We start from the raw sequence: 21,323 nt of genomic DNA on the forward strand, positions 1-21,323 counted from the left end.
TAAATATAAAATATAGTCCCCGAAGGGGAATCACTACATCAACAGGCCTAATGCTTTTATGGCTCTTGTCTTTGTTTGTTTGTTTTGTTTGTTTTCTTTGAGACGCAGTTTCACTCTTCCACCCAGGCTGGAGTGCAATGGCACAATCTTGGCTCACTGCAACCTCTGCCACCCGGGTTCAAGCGATTTTCCTGCCTCAGCCTCTCAAGTAGCTGGGATTACAGGCACCCACCACCACGCATGGATAATTTTTGCATTTTTAGTAGATACGGGGTTTTCACCATGTTGACCAGGCTGGTCTCAAATTCCTGACCTTGTGATCCACCCGCCTTGGCCTCCCAATGTGCTGGGATTACAGGCGTGAGCCTGCTTTTATGGCTCTTGATAGCTATTGTAAGATTGCCTTCCTGGGAAGAATGGGGTGGATTCCATCAATTCCCCGGCCTAGATCAGCGCTTCTCAAAGTGTGGCTCAGGCACTCTTGGGGGAAGGGTGGTCTTGGTACGCTTTCTGGGGATCCACAAGGTCAAAACTATTTTCATAATAATAATAAAATGTTGTTAGTACTTCCTTTTCCACTCTCTCCCTTTAGTGAGTGTACAGTGGAGTTTTCCGGAGGCTCTATGCTGTGTGATGCCGCAGTAGATTGAATAGAGATAGGAGAGGCCAACCATCTTTCACGAAGCCCAGCATCACAGAGATTTGTGGAAATGTAGAAATAATGCTTCTCTTCTCACTAAATTTATTTTGCTTTGAAAAATATAACTTTTAATTAAAAATGTTATTTATGTAAATAATATAGTTTCTTTTTTTTTTTTTTTTTTTTTGAGACAGAGTCTTGCTCTGTCACCCAGGCTGGAGTGCAGTGGCGCGATCTCAGCTCACTGCAACCTCCGCGTCCCAAGTTCACACCATTCTCCTGCCTCAGCCTCCTGAGTAGCTGGGACTACAGGCACCCACCACCACGCCCAGCTAATTTTTTTTGTATTTTTAGTAGAGACAGGGTTTCACCATGTTGGCCAGGCTGTTCTCGAATGCCTAACATCGTGATCCACCCGCCTCAGCCTCCCCAGGTGCTGGGATTACCGGCGTGAGCCACCATGCCCAGCCAGTTTCTTTGTTTTAATTTCTAACATGGGAAACCCTGATAGATATCTACATAGACAAGAGCTTTTTGAGATCCTTAACACTTTTTAAGAGTGTAAAGGGGTCCTGAAGCCACATGGTTTGGGAACCACTGGCCTGTACATGATGTGGCAGAATGCAGGGTGTGCTGAGCAGGCCTTGTTCAGCCCATCGCCTACCTGCCTGTCTCCCAGGCATGGCACCCAGGACAAGGCACAGAGCAATTGGCTTTTTTGTCTTTTTATCTCTTCTTGCCACTTTTATTTTCTTCTCTTCTTCTCTTTCCCCTCTTTGTTTTTCTCTTGTTTTGCTCTTCTTTCCCCTACTCCAGCCTCAGACCTCATAACAAGAGCTGCACTGATAATGAAACCTTCTCTGCTTCACCTAAATCAAACATTTTTTCTCACATCTAAATAGAGATTAGTGACATTTGAAACAGGTTTTTCATTATTACTAATATCATTCACAAGAAGTGACATGTGTGGTGTTATGATAAGTACACACGTGTTGGCTTTTGCCCACAGTTCCTGGCTCGGAACCCCCATAGCCCTTGTTACAGTCTCGTGTTATGACAGTGGCTGTGTTGGGCCTCAGGAAACAGAAGCTCTCTGGCCTTCTCCTGCTCTCCTTTCATCTGCCACCGGGCAGGACTCGTGTCTCTCCCCGCCTTTCTGATTGTGGGTCTTAAGACTCTCCCCAGAGGGTTCTGTCCTACGCCCTGAGCTAAGGAACGCTGACACCATGAAGCTTCCGTAAAAACCCCAAGAGGACAGGGTTCAGAGAGCTTCCGGAGAGCTGAGCTCACGGAGGTTCCTGGAAGCTCCATGCCCCTTCCCCTATACCTTGCCCTGTGCATCTCTTCACCTGTATCCTTTGTAATATCCTTTAGAATCAACTGGCGAATGTTAAGTATTTCCGTGAGTTCTGTGAGCCACTCCAGCAAATTGATCAAACCCAAAGAGGGGGTTGTGGGAACCCCAACTTGAAGCTGGTCGGTCAGAAGTTCCGAAGTCCAGACTTGCGTCCGGGTCGGGGATAGTCTTGGGACTGAGCCCTCAACCTGTGGGCTGTAAGACTATCTCCAGGTAGACAGTGTTGGAATTGAACTGGAGGACACCCCACTGCTGTCCGCGGCTTGGTGGGACAACCGCCCACACATCTGGTCCCAGAAGTCTCCTTCTGTGTTGCTGACTGTTGTTGTGGTGTGTGAGAACAGAGGAAAAACATGGTTTGAGAGTGTTTCCCTGAAACAATATGCATATTTTAAAAATATACACACGTAATCAAAGGACTAAAAATGAAAATGAGATATTTTCATACCAACTTGGCAGAGATTTATTAGATGGCAACGCTTAGTGCTGGCAGATGTCTAGGGAGGAGGGCAGCCTCATGTGGTTTCTAGAAGGCAACTTGGCAACGCGCACCAGAGGCCTTAAAAATAGCCTACCCTTTGACCCAGAGGAGTGCAAAAGGCTGACAGCTCCACTTTGTGCTATTAACAACTTGAAGTTGCCTGGGATCTTGACAACTGAGTGTAAGCAGGGATTTTTTTTCCCTTTCATTAGGCCCAGAGAAGGTACATCTGTGGGTTTTTGTTGTTATTGTTGTTTGGGTTTTTTGGTTTTTTTGTTTGTTTGTTTGTTTTTGTTTTGTTTTTTTGTGAGACAGGGTCTTGCTCTGTTGCCCAAGCTGGAGGGCAATGGCACAATCATGGCTCCCTGCAACTTTAACCTCCTGGGCTCAGGCGATCCTCTTACCTCAGCCTCCTGAGCAGCCAGGACTACAGATACATACCACCATGCCCAGCTAATTTTTTTAAACAAATTTTTATAGAGACGGGGATCTTGCTGTGCTGCCCAGGCTGATCTCAAACTCCTGACTCAAACTATCTTCCTGCCTCGACCTCCCAAGTACTGGGATTACAGATGTGAGCTACCACACCTGGCAAGAGAAGGTACATTTGGGAAGGGAGGGGGGTTACTGGACTTCAAAGATAGAGATGACATGGTCACCTGAACTCTCATCAGGACACGTGGGCAAACTCTCCTGCAGGTAGCAGGCCAAGGCCTATAGGGAGAAAGAAGCCTGAGGGCAGGTGCAGCTTGTGTGCCGGGAACCACAATCCAGGTGAGTACTTTGGAATACTCCCTCTGTACTAAGATCCTCTCCTCTTATGCCCAAGCCTTCAGTAATAATATTGGATTAAGAGGTACTGCCTGGTCTTAGCAGGTGTGATCCAGAAGTCAGCTGGAGCCTGGCCATGCCTTGAACTCTACATGAGGTTGGCTCATTGTGAGCCCAGAGGGCTAAGGAAGGCCACAGCCCTCCGTAGGATGTCCCGTTGTGTGGTCTGGGGATGGCCAATGCCCTCCCAAGTTTTCCACACATTCCCAGGGCAGGACTGCTGACACCTCCACGGCCTCTGCTTTTCCCATGGTGCTGCTTGTCAGTCACTTGTCTCCTCTTCCGGGAGTCCTATAGAGACCCCCCCTGCCCTCAAGGTGTCATGGGCATTTCTGAAGCTCAGGGACTGCAGAGAGACAGGGAGATGTCACATCACAGAAGCACAAGCTTCCATCGGGCATCTGCACAGCTGAAATGGCCCACGGCTGCCCTGTCCCCGCGGAACATCCCAAGGCCGGCCCCCACAGGAGCCAGCCTCTTGCAGGCAGGCTTCTCTCACCTTCTGCCTTCCTGGCCCTTCTCTCTACCCCTCCTCTTTCCTCCCTCACAGCAGCTGAAGCCTCTGCGTGGTGGCCCAGGTGCCTGCCGATGTCCACTGCCTCTGCTCCACCATCTGTCCTAACAGTTGCCAAGGTGTTTCCCAGCTATGAGGACCTTTGCTGCCAGTTGTCACAATGAAAATGGTTTCCTCTGTTTCATCTGGGCCTTGGGGAATTAGAGTGATGCTTGGGTCCATCCTTGGATGCAGTGGCTCAGGAAGCATGTGCATCCCAGAAAAGTGAGTTCCCTGGTGGCCAGAAGGAAGGAAGGAGAGGTGGCTGGCTAAAGTGACCAGCAACCAGGTAGGGGCAGTGGTTGTGTGGATCCTGGAGCATCGTTCGGGGTTTCTGAGGTGGGCAAAATAATCTCCCCCATCCCAATATGTCCAGGTACAAATCTCAAGAACCGGTGAGTATGTTCAATTACATGGCAAATTAAGGTTGTCAATGGAATTAAGGTTGCCAATTATCCTGGATTATCCTGGTAGGCCCAATGTAATCACAAGAGTTCTTGAAGGTAGAGAGTGGGGCAGAAGAGACAGAGGGATAGGATGTGAGAAGGACTCAATCCACTGTTACTGGACTTGAAGACGGAAGAAGGGGCGATGAGCCAAGGGCTGCAGGCAGAACCGGCTCTGGAAGCTGGAAAGGCAGAGAAACAGGTTCTCCCCTAGAGCCTCCAGGAGAACACAGTGCTGCCAGCACCCTGATTTTAGCCCAGTGAGACTTGTGTTGGGCTTCTAATCTACAGAACTGTAAGATAATAAATTTGTGTTATTTTAAGCCACTTAATATACGGCAATGTGCTACAGCAGGAAGGGGAAATAAACACAACTTCCCAGACACTATCAGGGGACAAGAACCTGGCAAAAACCTGCACATCCTGTGTCCCTGAGTTGACCATAATGAGGGCACTGAAGAGCAGAATCTCCTAGGAAGCTGGAGAGGCTGGAAGCATCCAGGATACACGTCTGTCCAGTCTGGATCTTCTTAAAAACCAGGAACGTGAGTAGGTGTGAGTCTGCACATGGCCAGGAGAAGAAGGCTGGCAGTACCCTCCACCACCCCAGTCTCCTGGAACCACCTTCCTAGTGGGGGATTCCCAAGGAGAGTCCTCAGCCTGGGGGGCTCCAAGGTCTGATGAGCAGGCCTGTGGAGCAAGCTTATGTTAGCTGAGCTCATTCTGGAAACCACAGCTTCCCACTGGCTTCTGATCAACAGGACCTTGTCTTGCTCAAGTCAAAACACCCAGAAAGCCAAATCATAACAGAGGGCTTCTGAGCAAGTTCCGAGATGCAAAGGTTTCACAGCCCTGGCTATGCAGCTCCGTAATCGTGCCCACAACAGCTGCCCCTGGCATCAGGTGGGCCACATGCATCCTTGCACCTGGTCTTCTTGCCCACTCCCCTGACACAGTGTAGATGGCACTGCCAAAACCCCGTCCAAGCCAGAGCTTTCTCTGTGTTTCCACAGTGACAGAGCCAAGCCCCTGCTCTGGGCTGGCTGTCATTCTGTGTCCTGAAGAGGACTTGGCTTAACTCTCTTCTAGTTCATTTCCTGTTGGATTTAAAGCTTGGCTTTCAGACTTCAGTCTTAGTTCCCTCCTTTCCATGCCACTGGCAGAAGCCTCCTGGCCTTAAACTTTTTATTTTTATTTTTTGTGGGTAATAGTAGATATATATATTTATGGGGTACATGAGATTTTAATATAGGCATACAATGTGTAATAATCACATCTGGGTAAATGAGGTATCCATCAACTAAAGCATTCATCCTTTGTGTTACAAATAATTCAGTTATACTCTTTTAGTTATTTTTAAATGTACAATTAAATGTTATTGACTATAGTCACCCTGTTGTGCTATCAAATACTAGGTCTTGTTTATTCTTTCTGTTTTTTTGTACCCACTAACCATGGCCACTAATCATTACTTTAATAAATCCTTTCTTGAAGGTGTTAGTGTTTTTTAAGCATTCAATTTAGTTTGTGTTTGGAATTCAAAGTTAGCACAAATGACTTCCATGCCACTTGCACTCTTTCAAAAAAAATCATGACAGACATCACTAATCAATTACTGTACTCTTCCTCCCTGGGCCTGGAGTGCCCCAGGAATCCTTAATATAGTCTTCTAAGCAGTCCTCACCTAACAATTGGAAATGGCAAGTGAAAAGAAACTAACATGTCATCCCTTGATGCAATTACAGTTAAGGACAGAGTCATCTTTTTAATTCCTCCCACTATGTTTATCCCTTTACTATGTGACGGTAATTCTGTCACCAAGAGCTAGCATCCCAACTCAATACACCATTTCTGTGAAATTATAATCTCCATCTACTTTGAGTGGTAAAGAAAAGAATAATTCACAATCCACTGTTGAAATTTTGTCAGATAATGCAAACAACAAATGTTGTTAGCTGTCTAATGATTTTGTGTTATTTCCTTAAGGAAATTTCTCCTCATTTTTATCCAGTAGAAAGGTCTTGACTTCCTATTTTCCATGTCTCCTTGATGTGACAGCATATCTGAGGCCTTGTTACGGGCACATGTGACAGTGGATCAGATGCTCTTAGGAAAGAAAGTGGCTTTCACACAGATTCCTTGCTCAACTTATATAATTGTACATAATTCCCACAACCCAAACACAGGCTTTTCTCACCTCACATTTTCTTCAGCCTGTTAAGACAGTTGCAGTGATGGAATTTAGTCCCACATTAGCAGTATCACTACTCAAGGGCTGATTAAACATCCGCTCAATGGCAACTTCTTAGAATTGTAAAGCAAAACCAAATGCAATTCAAGTGTAGAGAATGATTACACTTAACATGGTAGACCGTAAAGGAGACTCACATCGGAAAATGCAGCCAGAAAATATTATACCAATGTCTTTTTGTCTTGTTTTGTTTTGTTTTGTTTTGTTTGACAGGGTCTTGTTGCATCGCCCAGGCTGGAGTGTGCCTGCAGTGGTGTGATCACGGCTCACTGCAGCCTTGAGCTCCCGGGCTCAAGCAATCCTCCCACCTCAGCCCTCTAAGTAGCTGGGGCTACAGGCGTGTGACACCACATCTGGCTAATTTTAAATTTTTCTGTAGAATCAGGGTCTCACTATGTTGCCAAGTTTGGTCTCAGGCTCCTGGCCTCAAGTGATCCTCCCTCCTCAGCCTTCCAAAACGCTGAGATTATAGGCATGAGCTGCCATACCCAACTACACTGGTGTCTTTAAACTAGAGGATTCCTAATTCTCCTTCGGAGAATCCCAATAGCTAGGACAGTGGGAGGTCCTGTTCTAACGTTCACCTGAAAGCAAGATTTTATTACCACATTTATTTTATTTACTTTATTTATTGATTTATTGAGATAGACCCTCGCTCTGTTGCAGTGCAGTGATAAAATCTCAGCTCACTGCAACCTCCGCCTCTTGGGTTCAAACGATTTTCCTGCCTCAGCCTCCCAAGTACCTGGGACTATAGACACGCACCACCACACCTGGCTAATTTTTTGTATTTTTAGTAGAGATGGAAGTTTCACCATGTTGGCCAGGCTGGTCTTGAACTCCTGACCTCAAGTAATCCACCTGCCTCGGCCTCTCAAAGTGTTGGGATTATAGGCGTGAACTCCTGGCCATCTGTTAATTTTTTTAAATATCAGACTTGCAGAAAAGTTGAGAAGCAGTTAAACACCCATTTACCCTTCACTATATATATATAAAATATATATATATAAATATATATATATAAAAATATATATATATAAATATATATATATAAAAATATATATATAAATATATATATATATTTTTTTTTTTTTTGCTGAAGCATTTGGAGTAAGTTGCAGACATATGCTCACTTCACCCCTAAATACTTCACCTGCAGCTCCTAAAAGAAGAACATTCTCTTACATAACCCAATACCATGGTCACAATGAAGAAATTTAACGTTTAACGTGGATACAATATTATCTAATAATCTGTATTTTAAAAAAATCTTTGTCTTGCATCTAATCAGGGTTCACACATTGTATTTGACTGTTTAATACCTTTTCATCTAGAGCTGTCTTCCCACCTTTTTTTGTCTTTCATGTCATTGACATTCTTGCAGAGCCTAATGGACTATTCTGCAATCTCTATTTGCCTAATTACTGCCTCATGATGTAATTCAAATGAAAACTTTTTTCTTTTTTTTTTTCGGTTCTAAGATCCCCTGTGGATGCCTGAAACTGCAGAGAGTACCAAGCCTGACTGTCGCCAATCACAAGAAGTTTCTGTTCAGGTCTTCCACCCACGAATGTAATGCCTTTTTCGTCTTAACTGAGCACTTATCACGCACTGTGGTCATAACTTTTGCAGTTTGAGGTACAACAGCAAAACCAGCACACATTCTTTTTCTTTCTTTACAATTTCACAGTTAGAAATTTTATTCTGACCATAGATTTTGGCAATCTCAGCAAATGATTTTGTTTCTTAAGTTGGGAACTTTTGCCTTTTCCCTTACAAGAGGCACTTGAGGGCTTCTCTTTGGCATATCTGAATTACCGGCTTCACTACGCTTGTGCTTTGGGGCCATTATTTAGTAAAATAAGGGTTCCTAGAACACAGGCACTGCAATTCCTTGACAGTCGATGTGATAAGCTAGACGGCTGAACGGGCTAGTGACTAACGGCTGGTGGTGTCTCCAGCATGGATACGCGGGACAAAGGGGTGATTCACATCCTGAGCAGGATGGAGTGGGGCAGCCAGAGATTTCATTGCGCTGCTCAGAACAGCGCGTGATTTAAAACTAGTGAATTTTTGGGGACGGGGAGGGGCGCGGCTGGCCGGTCTTCCTCTCCCGCGGCGCAGGCGGTGCTGGGCGGGTGGAGGCGCGGAGTCGTCCCCATGGCCGCGGCGCCGGAGCCCGGCGAGCCCGCGAAGGGGAAGCTCTTTAAGCTCCTAGGCATTTTCGGTGTTGAAAATATTCCCTGTGCCCGGGATTCAATATTGTATGGTTCATTACGATCTGTTGTGGCTGGCTTTGGACTTTTTTTTCTTTTTTATTGTTGTTAACTAGTAGAATTAGAAGATCAGGTGATGTTGGAGTAGGAGGATTTATCTTAGTGACTTTGGGATGCTGGTTTCACTGTAGATACAATTATGCAAAGCAAAGAATCCAGGGAAGAATTGCCAGAGAAGGAATGAAAAATAAGATATTATATGAAAGTACCCACCTTGATCCTGAAAGAAAACAAACCAAGGGCAACGGCAGCAGTTGAACAACCTTGAGCAGAGAAAACCAGACTCCCTCAGGTCAGTGTGAACAAAGCTAAGCTCAACCACGAAAAACATTTTGCATACAATAAGGTCTCAATCAAGTAAATAAAATTTGTTTAAGTTGTAATAAATAAATAAAACTTTTGAATTGTTTGTGAAGTTTTAAATTGAATATTTTCAGGCTGTGGCTAAAACTCAGGATAGTGAAACCACACATAAGAGAGTACTACTGTTATCACATCAGCAGGCATGTAATGTTAGTCTCATTATTTGTAAACCTAACTTTAAAATTTTTTTTAAAACTATTTATGGGTACAAAGTAGGCGTATATATTTATGGAATATATGAGATGTTTTAATACAGACATGCAATTGTAAAATCATGGAGAATGGGGTATCCATTCCCCTCAAGCATTTATCCTCTCTGTTACAAACAATCCAATTATACTCTTTTAGTTATTTTTAAATGTTCAGTTAAGTTATTATTGACTATAGTCACCCTGTTGTGCTATCAAATAGTAGGTCTTATTCATTCTTCCTGGTTTTTTTTGTACCCAGTAACCATTCCTACCTCCCTCTGACAGCGCCCCCCACTCCTGCAACCACCACCACTCCTCTTCCCAAACTCTGGTAACCATCCTAACTGTCTACCTCCATGAGTTCAGTTGTTTCGATTTTTAGATCCTACAAGTAAGTGAGAACATGCAATGTTTGTCTTTTATTTTATAAACCTCATTTTGATCATTTAGTTAAGGTGATGTCCAAAAGATCTCTCCACTGTAATTAACACATAATCTGCAAAATGATAGTTTGGTAATGTGTAAATATCCAATACCCAAGGACCTCTCACCCAATGGCCTTAGCACCCATCGACCTTATTGACTGAATCAGTGATAACGAGGGTCTTTACAAAATAGTTGTAATCTAATTCTATCATTCCTTCTATCTTTATTAGCAGGCGTTCTTCCATGAAGACACACTGAAATCTTGGTTTATAACTGTCATAAATCACATTTCAAGCAGCAGGAACTCTCCCACTGGATATACAATGAGAAGCACAGTGTGCTGTGCGAGGTCACAGCAGTTCCAAAAATGGAAATCGCCATAGTTTTGGTTCCTGCTTTTCTTCCTCCTCCTCACACTTTTTCTCCTCCAACTGCTCCATTTATCAAATACTTTGTTGCCAGTGTTGTGGTTTAAGGGCTTCAAACAGGCCAGGCATCTGGCTCACTCCTGTAATCCCAGCACTTTGGGAGGCCAAGGCAGGTGGATCGCTTCAGCCCAGGAGTTGGAGACCAGCCTGGGCAACATGGTGAAACCCCGTCTCTAGAAAAAAAAATTAAAAATTAGCTGGGCATGGTGGTGCACGTGTATAGTCCCAGCTACTCAGGAGGCAGAGACAGGAGGATCGCCTGAGCCCAGAGAGGTCAAGGCTGCAGTGAGCTGTGATTGCACCACTGCACTCCAGTCTGGGCAACAGAGTGAAACCCTGTCTCAATAAAATAAAAATAAAAATAAAAAATAAAAAACAAAGTTGCTTTACACACATAAAATCATTAGTTATTCCCAACAACCCTATGAGGTAGGTGAGAGCAGGCCCATTTTTCAGATGAGGAAATTGAAACATAGAGAAGCAGCTTGCCCAAGGTCATCCAGTGAGTGACAGACTTGGGGTTTGAACTCAGATGCATTTGATTTCGAAAGTCATGTTCCTGCCCAGCCACATTCCTAAAGCACTGCACTAATTTTTTTGTATGCACAGAAAACAATCACAGCAATAGTAATCCTTGATTTTTGTTGATTGCTAAACAACCCTTCATCCTTCTCTCTGAGTATTAGCAATGCAAAAGTCCAGAAGAATTGCATCAAAATAGTGACTACGGTTTCATAGATCATTTTCATTTTTGTCTTTATACACTTACCTGTATTTCCCAAGTTATCTACAATGCACAGGCATTGGTTTGGTGAGACAGATATATGAAGTGTTTTTAAAGAGAAATAGGGGTTTGGACATACATTTGACATAGATGTCAGACTCAGAAAAGCTCTCCCTCAGGGTTGCCTGTCCCTATCAGAGCCTGGATCACAGAGTAGACCCACCAGTACATGCCTGGGCTTAGGTCCTGGCAAGAGGCAATTTAGCAATATATATGACTTATTCTACACCAAACCAACGGAGAAAAGAATATAATTCAACCAATGGCCCATCGTCCCAGAAACTTAATCACAAACTGGCTTTGTACAAGACTCCAGGAAGCTGTCAAGGTCAGGGAAGCCTGAGCCTTGGACCTCAAATTGCTTACAAAGTAAGTTCAAGACAAAGAAACATACAGGAAACAACTTTTGAGACTGACAAGATAAGAAATGTGCAGTGCCAGTATAAGAGGATTGACCAGCAGCCAGGAAGGTAAGGTACAGAAGTTACTGAGGCTTCCAGTAATTTCTAAAAGGGAAGTCAGAATCATAGACCTGAAAGCCATTACTCTGAGTTTTTATGATTCTGGGCCTCTGTAACTTTCCTGTGTCTTTCTTTTGTTACTCAAATATTTCCCTACAGTCTTTAGCAAAGAAAACAAAATACCTTGCGAAGGAGAAAAAGAATTAGTAGGGAGATAGAATCCCAGTATAAAACCACAAATACTTCTGGATGACAAAAAAAAATCACCATAAGACAGCTCCAACAGTAAAGAGCCTGGAAGTCATTAGTACCATCTTTACAAGGAAAAAAGCTGAACAAACTGAAAAGCAACAACTTTTCTTAGATGCTGCAGAGAATGGCAGTCAAAGCACCCACCCTAAAAATAGAAGAGACAGAGGAATACAGAGAACCACAACTTACCTTCCAGGAGCAGAAGCCGCCCTGGAGCCGGCAACTTGTAGGAGCACTTACATGGTAGCTGATGAATTGCTGGAACCTGAGTGTTTGGACTAATTTAAGTGTTATAAACTCCTGGGGTCCCTGTAGTAGGGAAGCTCCATATTTTCCTGGGGTTACCTCCAGGAAGGTCACCAGTTTCTCACTGTGAAGACAGGAGAAAAATCCCCAGGCTTCAGGCAAGAGGAGAGGAAAAGTAACCATTTAAAACCATCCCCAGTGGAAAAGTAACCATTTTGAAAGCCCAGAGCATTCTGTTCTCCTTAAGTGTTCTCATCAAAGGACACTGCCTTACCAGGGCCTTATCTGCCCTAGGGGAAGGGCAGTGAGATAACTTCAGCCCCCTTCTAGCCTTCCAGTCTCCATCAGGGGAGAAAAAGAGAAAGGCTACAGCAGGCACTCGACCCACTGAGATTTAATTGTAAGATTACACAATGCCTCTCCTCCCTAGTACCTTATGGTATTAGTTTGCTAGGGCTGCCATAAAATACCACACACTGGGTGGCTGAACCAACAAAGATGTATTATCTCACAGTTCTGGAGCCTGGAAGTTGTCAGGGCTATGTCCCTTCTGAAGGTGCTGTGAAGGAGCCTTCCTTGCCTCCTAGTTTCTTGTGGTTGCTGGCAATTCTCAGCATTCTTTGGCTTGGAGCTGCTTCATTCCAACCTCTGCCTCTACCATCACATGGCCTTCTCTCTGGAGGGGAGACAAAATTTGACGTCTACCTTATTAGGGCTTTCAATGGGAAGCCCTAATATGTCCTGAGAATTAAACGGACGTAGACAGACGAACAGAAGTATACAAATGTATTTAATATAAGCTTTATGTGTCATGGGAGCCTTCATAAGAAAATTGTCTTAGTCCATTTTGTGCTATTATAACAGAATATCACAGACCAGGTAATTTATAAAGAATAGAAATTTATTTTTCACAGTTCTGGAGCCTGGGAAGTTCAAGATCATGGCACCGGCAGGTTCATTGTCTGGTAAGGATCCAGACTCTGGGTTCAAGAGGGCATTTTGAGTGGTGCGTCTTCTCGAGGGGATGAACGCTGAGTCCTCATGCGGTAGAAAAGTGGAGTGGGTGATGCTTTTTATAGCATCATGAATTCATTCACAAGAGTGGAGTTCTCATGACCTAAACACCTCCCAACACTGTTGCACTGGGAATTATGTTTCCAATATATGAGTTTTGGGGGACAGCAGACATGAAGACCTTTCAAAAAAAGTAATCAGAGTTAAACATTTATATACTGAGTTGGGCAAAGAATAGTAAAACTGAAAATATGATGAGGCAAAGGGGTTTGTGCTAGGGTGGTTATTGGGGTAGAAAAGTGGCTAGGAAGACAAAGGTCAAGTTAACAAAGTTTGTTTGTGTAGTTTTCTCCCCAGCTTCTACTTTTTGTCCTTGATGATAAGAACGTTACTTTCCTCCTGGTATAGGGAAGACAACTTCCATAGGGAAGGTTTTATCTTCCTTCCAGGAGGATTTTACCTTCCAGGAGGGTTTTGCCTTCCAAGAGGGTTTTATCTTCTGCTTTTGGAGGTGGGGGCGGGGGAAGGAGGGCCAGAGTAACCTCTTAAACTGATATTTAAGTGCCTTTAATGCAAAATAATCCCTGCATCAGAATGACACATTTTGGGGTGAAATGCTCTGAATTCCTTCACCTCTGTGTCTTTGTCTCTATGTATCCTCCCCTCTTTTTATAAGACCATGTCATTGGATTTAAGGACTGCTCTAATCCAGCAAGACCTCATCTTAATTTAACTACTTCCATCTGCAAAAACCCTATTTCCATATAGACTCATATTCTGAGTTTCCAGGTGAACAGGAATTTGGTGGGGGGACATTCACCCCACATCAACAGGCTCCAGTATAATAAAAGTAGACTATAACTGAAAGAGTTATTTAAGACAGAGTTCTCCTCTAGGCACAATGGCTCACGCCTGTAACCCCAGCACTTTGGGAGGCTGAGGCAGGTGGATCACTTGAGGTCAGGCATTCAAGACCAGCCTGACCAACATGGTGAAACCCTGTCTCTCCGAAAAATACAAAAGTTAGGCAGATGTGTTGGTGGGCACCTGTAATCCCAGCTACTCAGGAAGCTGAGGCAGGAGAACTGCTTGACCCTGGGAGACGGAGGTTGCAGTAAGCCAAGATGGCGCCACTGCACTCCAGCCTGGGCAACGAGAGCAAAACTCCATCTCAAAAAAAAGAAAAAAGAAAAAAGATAGAATTCTTAGGGAAACCCAAAACAATACAAGAGAAAACAAAACAAACAAACAAGCAAACAAAAAACACCTGAAACTAGAGGAAACTAAAGTTTCTGGCACCTACAGCTATAGGAAACATTAAACACGGCCCAGCTCCTAGTCAGATTAACATAAAACCTCACACTGTAAATCCAATTTACCTCAGGTCCTACTATCATATAAATCATGTCCAGCTTTCAACCAAAAATCACAAAGCATACTAAAAGGCAGTTAAAAACTGTCAACCTAAATAACAGAAACAGGCTCTCTAAAAGGAGAAGATATTTATTCAGGAATAGAGCATTGCAATGGGAATGCATGTGCCACAGTAAACTGCATACGCAAGGAGGAAGAATGAGGAGGATTATATGATTGTTTTGAAATGATTATCATTGGCTACAAGGGTCAGTAACAAAGGTGACGCCCACCCAAGGTTGAACATGCAGCTTTACTGGGAAGATTTCCTTGCGGAAGTGTTTTTTTGTGTAAGGTTACAATGGCTTCCGTGCAAGGTTTTGGTTTTTACAGAGTCTTTTGTGACAGTTTTGTTAGCACGCCAGTCACACAAAGACAAGTACTGTAAAAAAAAAAAAAATGTCCTAGAGTAGTCAAATTCACAGAGATGAAAAGTATAATTAGTTTTTGTTTCATGGGTATAGAATTTCAGTTTTACAGGATGAAAGAGTTCTGAGGAGCTCTAGTATGGATTGGTGTCCAAAATGAACTCATCATGGATGGTGGTGATGGATGCACAACCATATGACTGCCACTGAACTATACACTTAAAAATTGTTAAGATGGTCATTTTTACATTGTTTATATTTCACCACAATAAGTATGTTTAACTTTTAAAAAGTAAATAAATGAGAGAAGTATTGGGATGCATCATACCATACAAACTAATCAAAGAAAGGTGGGGGCAACCTATAAATAAATAGATAAAGCAGACTTCAGAACAAGGAAAATTATAAGGGAGAAAGAGGAACATTACGTAGTGATAAAGGGATCAATTCTCCAAGAAAATAGAATAGTACTTAACATATATGTACATAACAATGTCAAAATATGTAAGGCAAAAATTAGTAGAATTGCAAGGCAAATTAAAATATCCATTCTTATAGTTAGAGATCTCAGCATAAGGTATCAGTAGCTGACAGATCCAATAAGGATATAACTGAACTGAACAGCAGCATCAAGCAACAGGACACAATAGACATTTATAAACTAATTCATCCAACAACAGTAGAGTACACATTCTTCTCATGCTTACTGGAAATATTCACCATGATAGACCACATTCTGTGCCATATATGGAACATAAACATGTTTAAAAGAATTGAAGATGCAAAAATTCTCAATGAAATATTAACAAATCATTCAATAATATCAGATTTGTCCAACACTGAGATTTATTTCAAGTATGCAAATCTGACTCACATTCTGAAGTCAATTTACGTAATCCATCACATCAACAGGCTCACAAAGAAAAGTCATATGATCACATCAATAAATGCAGAAAAAGCATTTGACAAAATTCAATACCCATTCATGATTAAAAAAAAAAATACAGCCCCAAATCCTCAGCAAACTAGGAATAGAGAAGAACTCCCTCAACCTGACGAGGAAGAGCCACAAAAAAGCCCTACATTTAACGTTAGACTTACTGGTGTAAAACTAGATGTTTTACTGTAAAATCATGAACAAGTCAAGGATTTTCTCTCTCACCAGTCCTTTCTATATCATACTGGAATTCCTAGCTAATACACTGCATCGCAGGCAGTTTCATTGTTTGAATATCGTAGGGTTCCTACCATGGCGTAGCCTACTGCACACCTGGGCTATACGGGTTAACCTGTTTCTCCTAGGCCACAAGCCTGGGCAGCATGTTTCTGCACTGAATACTGTAGGCAATCACAACAGAATGGTAAGTATTTGTGTATCTAAACATAGAAAAATACCGTTCAAAATACAGTAGGAAAAATAAAAATATGGTCCACCTGTATAAGGCGCTTACCATGAATGGAGCAGGCAGGACTGGAGGTTGCTCTGGGTGAGTCAGTGAGTGGGTAGTGAGTGAATGGGAAGGCCTGGGACATTACTGACTGCTGCTGTGGACTTTATAAACACTGTACATTTAGGCTACACCACATTTATGAAAAATTTGTTCTTTGCCCAAGAATAACGTAACCTTAGCTTACTGTACTTTTTTTTACTTATAAACTTTTCAATTTTTAAAAACATTTGGACTTTTTTGTAATAATACTTAGCATAAAACACCAACACATAGAGCTGCACAAAGCATTTTCTTTGTACCCTTATTCTATGAGCTTTTTCTCTTTTTTCTTTTTTTCTTTTTTTTTTTTTTTTTTTGGTTCGTTTTTTGTTTTTTGAGACAGAGTTTCCCCTTGTCACCCAGGCTGGAGTGCAATGGTGTGTCTTGGCTCACTGCAACCTCCGCCTCCCAGGTTCATTCTCCTGCCTCAGTCCCCCAAGTGGCTGAGATTACAGGTGCGCACCACCATGCCCAGCTAATTTTTGTATTTTTAGTAGAGATGGAGTTTCACCATGCTGGCCAGGCTGGTCTCAATCTCCTGCCCTCAGGTGATCTGACTGCCTCGGCCTCCCAAAGTGCTGGGATTACAGGCATGAGCCACCGCACCTGGCTAAAAATAAAGTCTTTCTGTAAAGCCACCATAAGCGAAGTCAAAAGATAAATGCCAAACTGAAAGAAAAAAAAAAAAAAATTCTCTCCACTCATATACAAGCAAATCAGTGAGAAAATGCTAACGACCCAATAGAAAAGAGGGAAAGGAGGAGATGAACAGACGGTTCACAATAAAGGAAAAACAATGATTTTTAAACAATAGAAAATTGTTCAACCAATGTCACTCTTTATTTATTTAGACAGGGTCTAGATCTGTCGCCCATGCTGAAGTGCCATCATAGCTCACTGCAGTCTCTACCTCTTAAGAGGCTCAGGTGATCCTCCTGCCCAGCCTCCTGAGTTGCTGGGACTAAAAGTGAGTGCCCTCATGCCCAGCAAATTTTTGTGTATTTTGTAGAGACAGAGTTTCGCCATTTTGCCCAGGCTGATCTCAAACTCCTGAGCTCAAGCGATCTGCCTGCCTTGGCCTTCCAAAGTGTTACAGTTAAAAGCATCAGACACCACGCCCGGCCTCAATGTCACTCTTAATAAGAAACATGCAGGATTAAAAGTACACTGAGGTACCAGTTTCCTCTTATCAGATTGGCACCCATTCAAAAGCTTGATAGCACACGATGTGAGTAAGGTGGGAAATGGTACTCTCAAGCATCATCGGTAGAAATGTAAATGGGTACAATCCTAGTGGGGGAAATTTTGGTAATATTAATCAAGATTACAGCTGTGTGGGCCCTTTGACCCTACAGTTCTATACAAAGAATGTATCCTGGAGATATACTCACGTGTGGAATGACAAATCCAGTTATTTACCGCAACATTGTTGATCACAAAGAGCAGAAACCACTCAAATGTCCATCATTAAGAGATTGGTTTAAAAACGATGGGACAGTCACGTAACAGAATACCATACAGCTGTAAGCGAGAAAAAGAAACTGCTTTATGAGCAGGTGTAGCACAAGCTCCAAAATACATTGTGGAAAAAAAGCACAGAGAAATGTGTACGGTACACTATTGTTTATGAAAAGAAAGAGAGAGAGAGAGAGAGAAGGAAGGAAGGAAGGAAGGAAGGAAGGAAGGAAGGAAGGAAGGAAGGAAGGAAGGAAGGAAGGAAGGAAGGAAGAAAGAAAGAAAGAAACAAACAAAGGACTTATTTATACTTATTTGCTTGTAGAGGTACTATACAGACAATCTCTAAAAAAAAAATTTGTGCAAGGACACATAAGAAGCTGAAAGTCCAGTTGCTTTCAGGTAAAAAGAAAACAGGAACCCTGAGGACAGAATGGGAGGGATACCTATTTTGAAGGGTATTCCTTTTTTAGGTCTTTTGGATTTTGTACTGTTGGGTCTGTGGTAGTTCTTTTGTTTGGTTTGGGGGCGTTTTGGTTTGTTTTTGTTTTTGTTTTTGCTTTTAGACAGGGTCTCAGTCTCCCAGGCTGGAGTGCTGTGGTGCAATCATGGATCATGGTTCACTGTAGCCTCGATCTCCCAGGCTCAAGCAATCCTCCCACTTCAGCCTCCCAAGTAGCTGAGACCACAGGCAAGCGCCACCCATCCTGGCTTTTTTTTTCTTTTTTTTTTTTTTTTTAGAGACGGGTCTCACTATGTTGCTCAGGCTGTTCTCAAACTGCTGGACTCAAGTGATCCGCCCACCTCAGCCTCCCAAAGTGCTGGGGTTACGGGCGTGAGCCACTGTGCCTGGCCTTTGTTGGCTCTTTTCTCCTCTGCAATCTGGGGACAGAGGCCAAGCCCTGAATGAGGCTGCAGCTGCTGCAGCACTCTGACAAAGAGAGAAATCCTCATGGATGATGATGGTGGCCTTAGGGCACCTGTCAGCACGAGAGTGCTTTTCATAAGCACTAGTCATCTTCTCTGGTTTATAAGACAAGGAGTCACAAGAGGGAGAAGATGGCTCCCATGATGTGAGAGGGAGAGACTAAGTCAAATAGGCCCGAGGGCCCACTCACGCCCACCCACGACCTGGAGAGACTGCAGTGGTCCATGCTTTGCCACCCAAGGGGTAAAGCTCAAAGGCCTCTGTCCGGCATCCTGAGATCCATCTCCCAAGCATCTTTCTGGTGCTCCCTTCCTCTGCTCTGCAGGTGGGCTGCACGGAGCCTACACCAATATTCAACTCAGCCTCAGCATTCAGGGAAGTCTGCTTTTCAGCTCCACCTTCTGCCTTGGGAAGGCTCAAGAGCCGACCGGCCACTTTTTGGCAGGAGACTAGGGTCTGGAGGCAGGAAACCTAAGGCCGATTCACGCTGACTTCCTAGAACCAAATCGAAAGGAAAACCCCAAATTTCCATACCTAAGTAACAAAAGGACCAGAGGCGACTCCCTTTGAAAACCACCCACCCGTTTCTGCTGGAAAATTGAAAGTAGCTCTGATTGGTTGCAGAAAGCAAAGATATTTGCATAGGAGTATAACTTTGTAATTTCACTTAAGTCTCTGATGAGTTGCTTTCCGCAACCAATCAGATGGATTTCGGGCCACTACTTTATTTGCATTGGGTGAACACCATGTGGCCAATGGGAAATCTCTAGCGGGTATTTGGACCCCAGAAGATTCTGCAACTGGGCTCTTGAGCCCCTATGATCGGGCCACTCCCATCCTGCAGAGCGTAGTTTCGTTTTCAGTAAATCTCTGCTTTTGTTGCTTCATTCTTTCCTTGCTTTGTTTGCGTGTTTTGTCCAACTCTGTTCAAAATGCCAAGAACCTGGACAACCTCCACTGGTGACAGCTTCTCTGCCTTGAAGTCCATCAGGGAGCAGGTGGCCACATAAATGATCATGATATGGAGCCTGCATGTCATCTGAAGTTACTCCAGCCAGGCAGGCCTTCCGATTCAGTGGTAAGGCTGCATATTCACTTTTAATCATAGTTGAGCATGAGAGATGTAACGAGGAGTGAGAAAATATTATGTGCTTTAGGTTTTGAAGTTCTATCAGTCCATTGCAGTATAAATGCACTATTATTATTGCTGGAGTAAAATGTGCCAATAATTAGTGATGATTGTGAAAGGTATTTATTTTAAGCACCAAAACAGTTATTAAGAGCTTCTCAACAGATAAATAGAGAAGTAGATTGATGGTTAAGACAATGTGTTAACTAGATAACTTTAAGAAGTACCTCTAGTCCCAGCTACTCAGGAGACTGAGGTGGGAGGTTTGCTTGAGCCCAGGAAGTCAAGGCTGCAGTGAGCCAAGATTGTGCCACTGCACTCCAGCCTAGATGACAGAGCAAGACCCTGTCTCACAAAAAAAAAAAAAAAAAAAAAAAATAGAACAATGCATCACCTATGGTGCAACACAGTATAAAGATTTACATGAGACTGTTAAGTATGATGATAGACATTAGACTTTCTGATATCTAATCCTTATAAAAATTATTTTGTGTACTTACATTTGTAATATTAAGCTAAATAAACTTTAGGATGGCTATTTAATTCTTTTTTTATATATACTTTAAGTTCTAGGGTACATGTGCACAACGTGCAGGTTTGTTACATATGTATACACGTGCCATGTTGGTGTGCTGCACCCATTAACTAGTCATTTACATTAGGTATATCTCCTAATGCTATCCCTCCCTCACCTCCCCACAATAGGACCCGGTGTGTGATGATCCCCTTCCTGCGTCCAGGTGATCTCATTGTTCAATTCCCACCTATGAGTGAGAATATGCAGTATTTGGTTTTCTGTTCTTGTGATAGTTTGCTGAGAATGATGGTTTCCAGCTGCATCTATGTCTCTACAAAGGACACGAACTCATCCTTTTTTATGGCTGCACAGTATTCCATGGTGTATATGTGCCACATTTTCTTAATCCAGTCTGTCACTGATGGACACTTGGGTTGATTCCAAGTCTTTGCTATTGTGAATAGTGCCGCAATAAACATATGTGTGCAAGTGTCTTTACAGCAGCGTGACCTATAATCCTTTGGGTATATCCCCAGTAATGGGATGGCTGGGTCAAATGGTATTTCTAGTTCTAGATCCTTGAGGAATCGCCACACTGTTTTCCACAATGGTTGAACTAGTTTACAGTCCCACCAACCGTGTAGAAGTGTTCCTATTTCTCCACATCCTCTCCAGCACCTGTTGTTTCCTGATTTTTTAATGATTGCCATTCTAACTGGTGTGAGATGGTATCTCATTGTGGTTTTGACTTGCATTTCTCTGATGGCGAGTGATGATGAGCATTTTTTCATTTGTCTGTTGGTTGTATGAATGTCTTCTTTTGAGAAGTGTCTGTTCATATCCTTTGCCCACTTTTTGATGGGATTGTTTTTTTTCTTGTAAATTTGATTGAGTTCTTTGTAGGTTCTGGATATTAGCCCTTTGTCAGATGAGTAGATTGCAAAACTTTTCTCCCATTCTGTAGGTTGCCTGTTCACTCTGATGGTAGTTTCTTTTGCTGTGCAGAAGCTCTTTAGTTTAATT

General features: G+C 43.0%; 1 protein-coding gene and 1 pseudogene across 1 annotated transcript in view; one reads left to right on the plus strand and one right to left on the minus strand.

Annotated features, from left to right (window-relative positions):
• GPR55 (G protein-coupled receptor 55) overlaps positions 1 to 12,192 on the minus strand; it is a 45,889-nt gene extending 33,697 nt beyond the window's left edge. Inside the window, exon 1 of the mRNA XM_077957869.1 lies at positions 11,930 to 12,192. The gene's annotated coding sequence lies outside the window, so the exon portion shown is untranslated. The remainder of the gene's footprint in view (positions 1 to 11,929) is intronic.
• LOC100425230 (cytochrome c oxidase assembly protein COX20, mitochondrial pseudogene) lies at positions 7,914 to 9,239 on the plus strand (annotated as a pseudogene).
• Positions 12,193 to 21,323: the final 9,131 nt, after the last annotated feature.

Source organism: Macaca mulatta, chromosome 12 (assembly GCF_049350105.2).
Source record: "Macaca mulatta isolate MMU2019108-1 chromosome 12, T2T-MMU8v2.0, whole genome shotgun sequence".
Lineage (NCBI taxonomy): Eukaryota > Metazoa > Chordata > Mammalia > Primates > Cercopithecidae > Macaca > Macaca mulatta.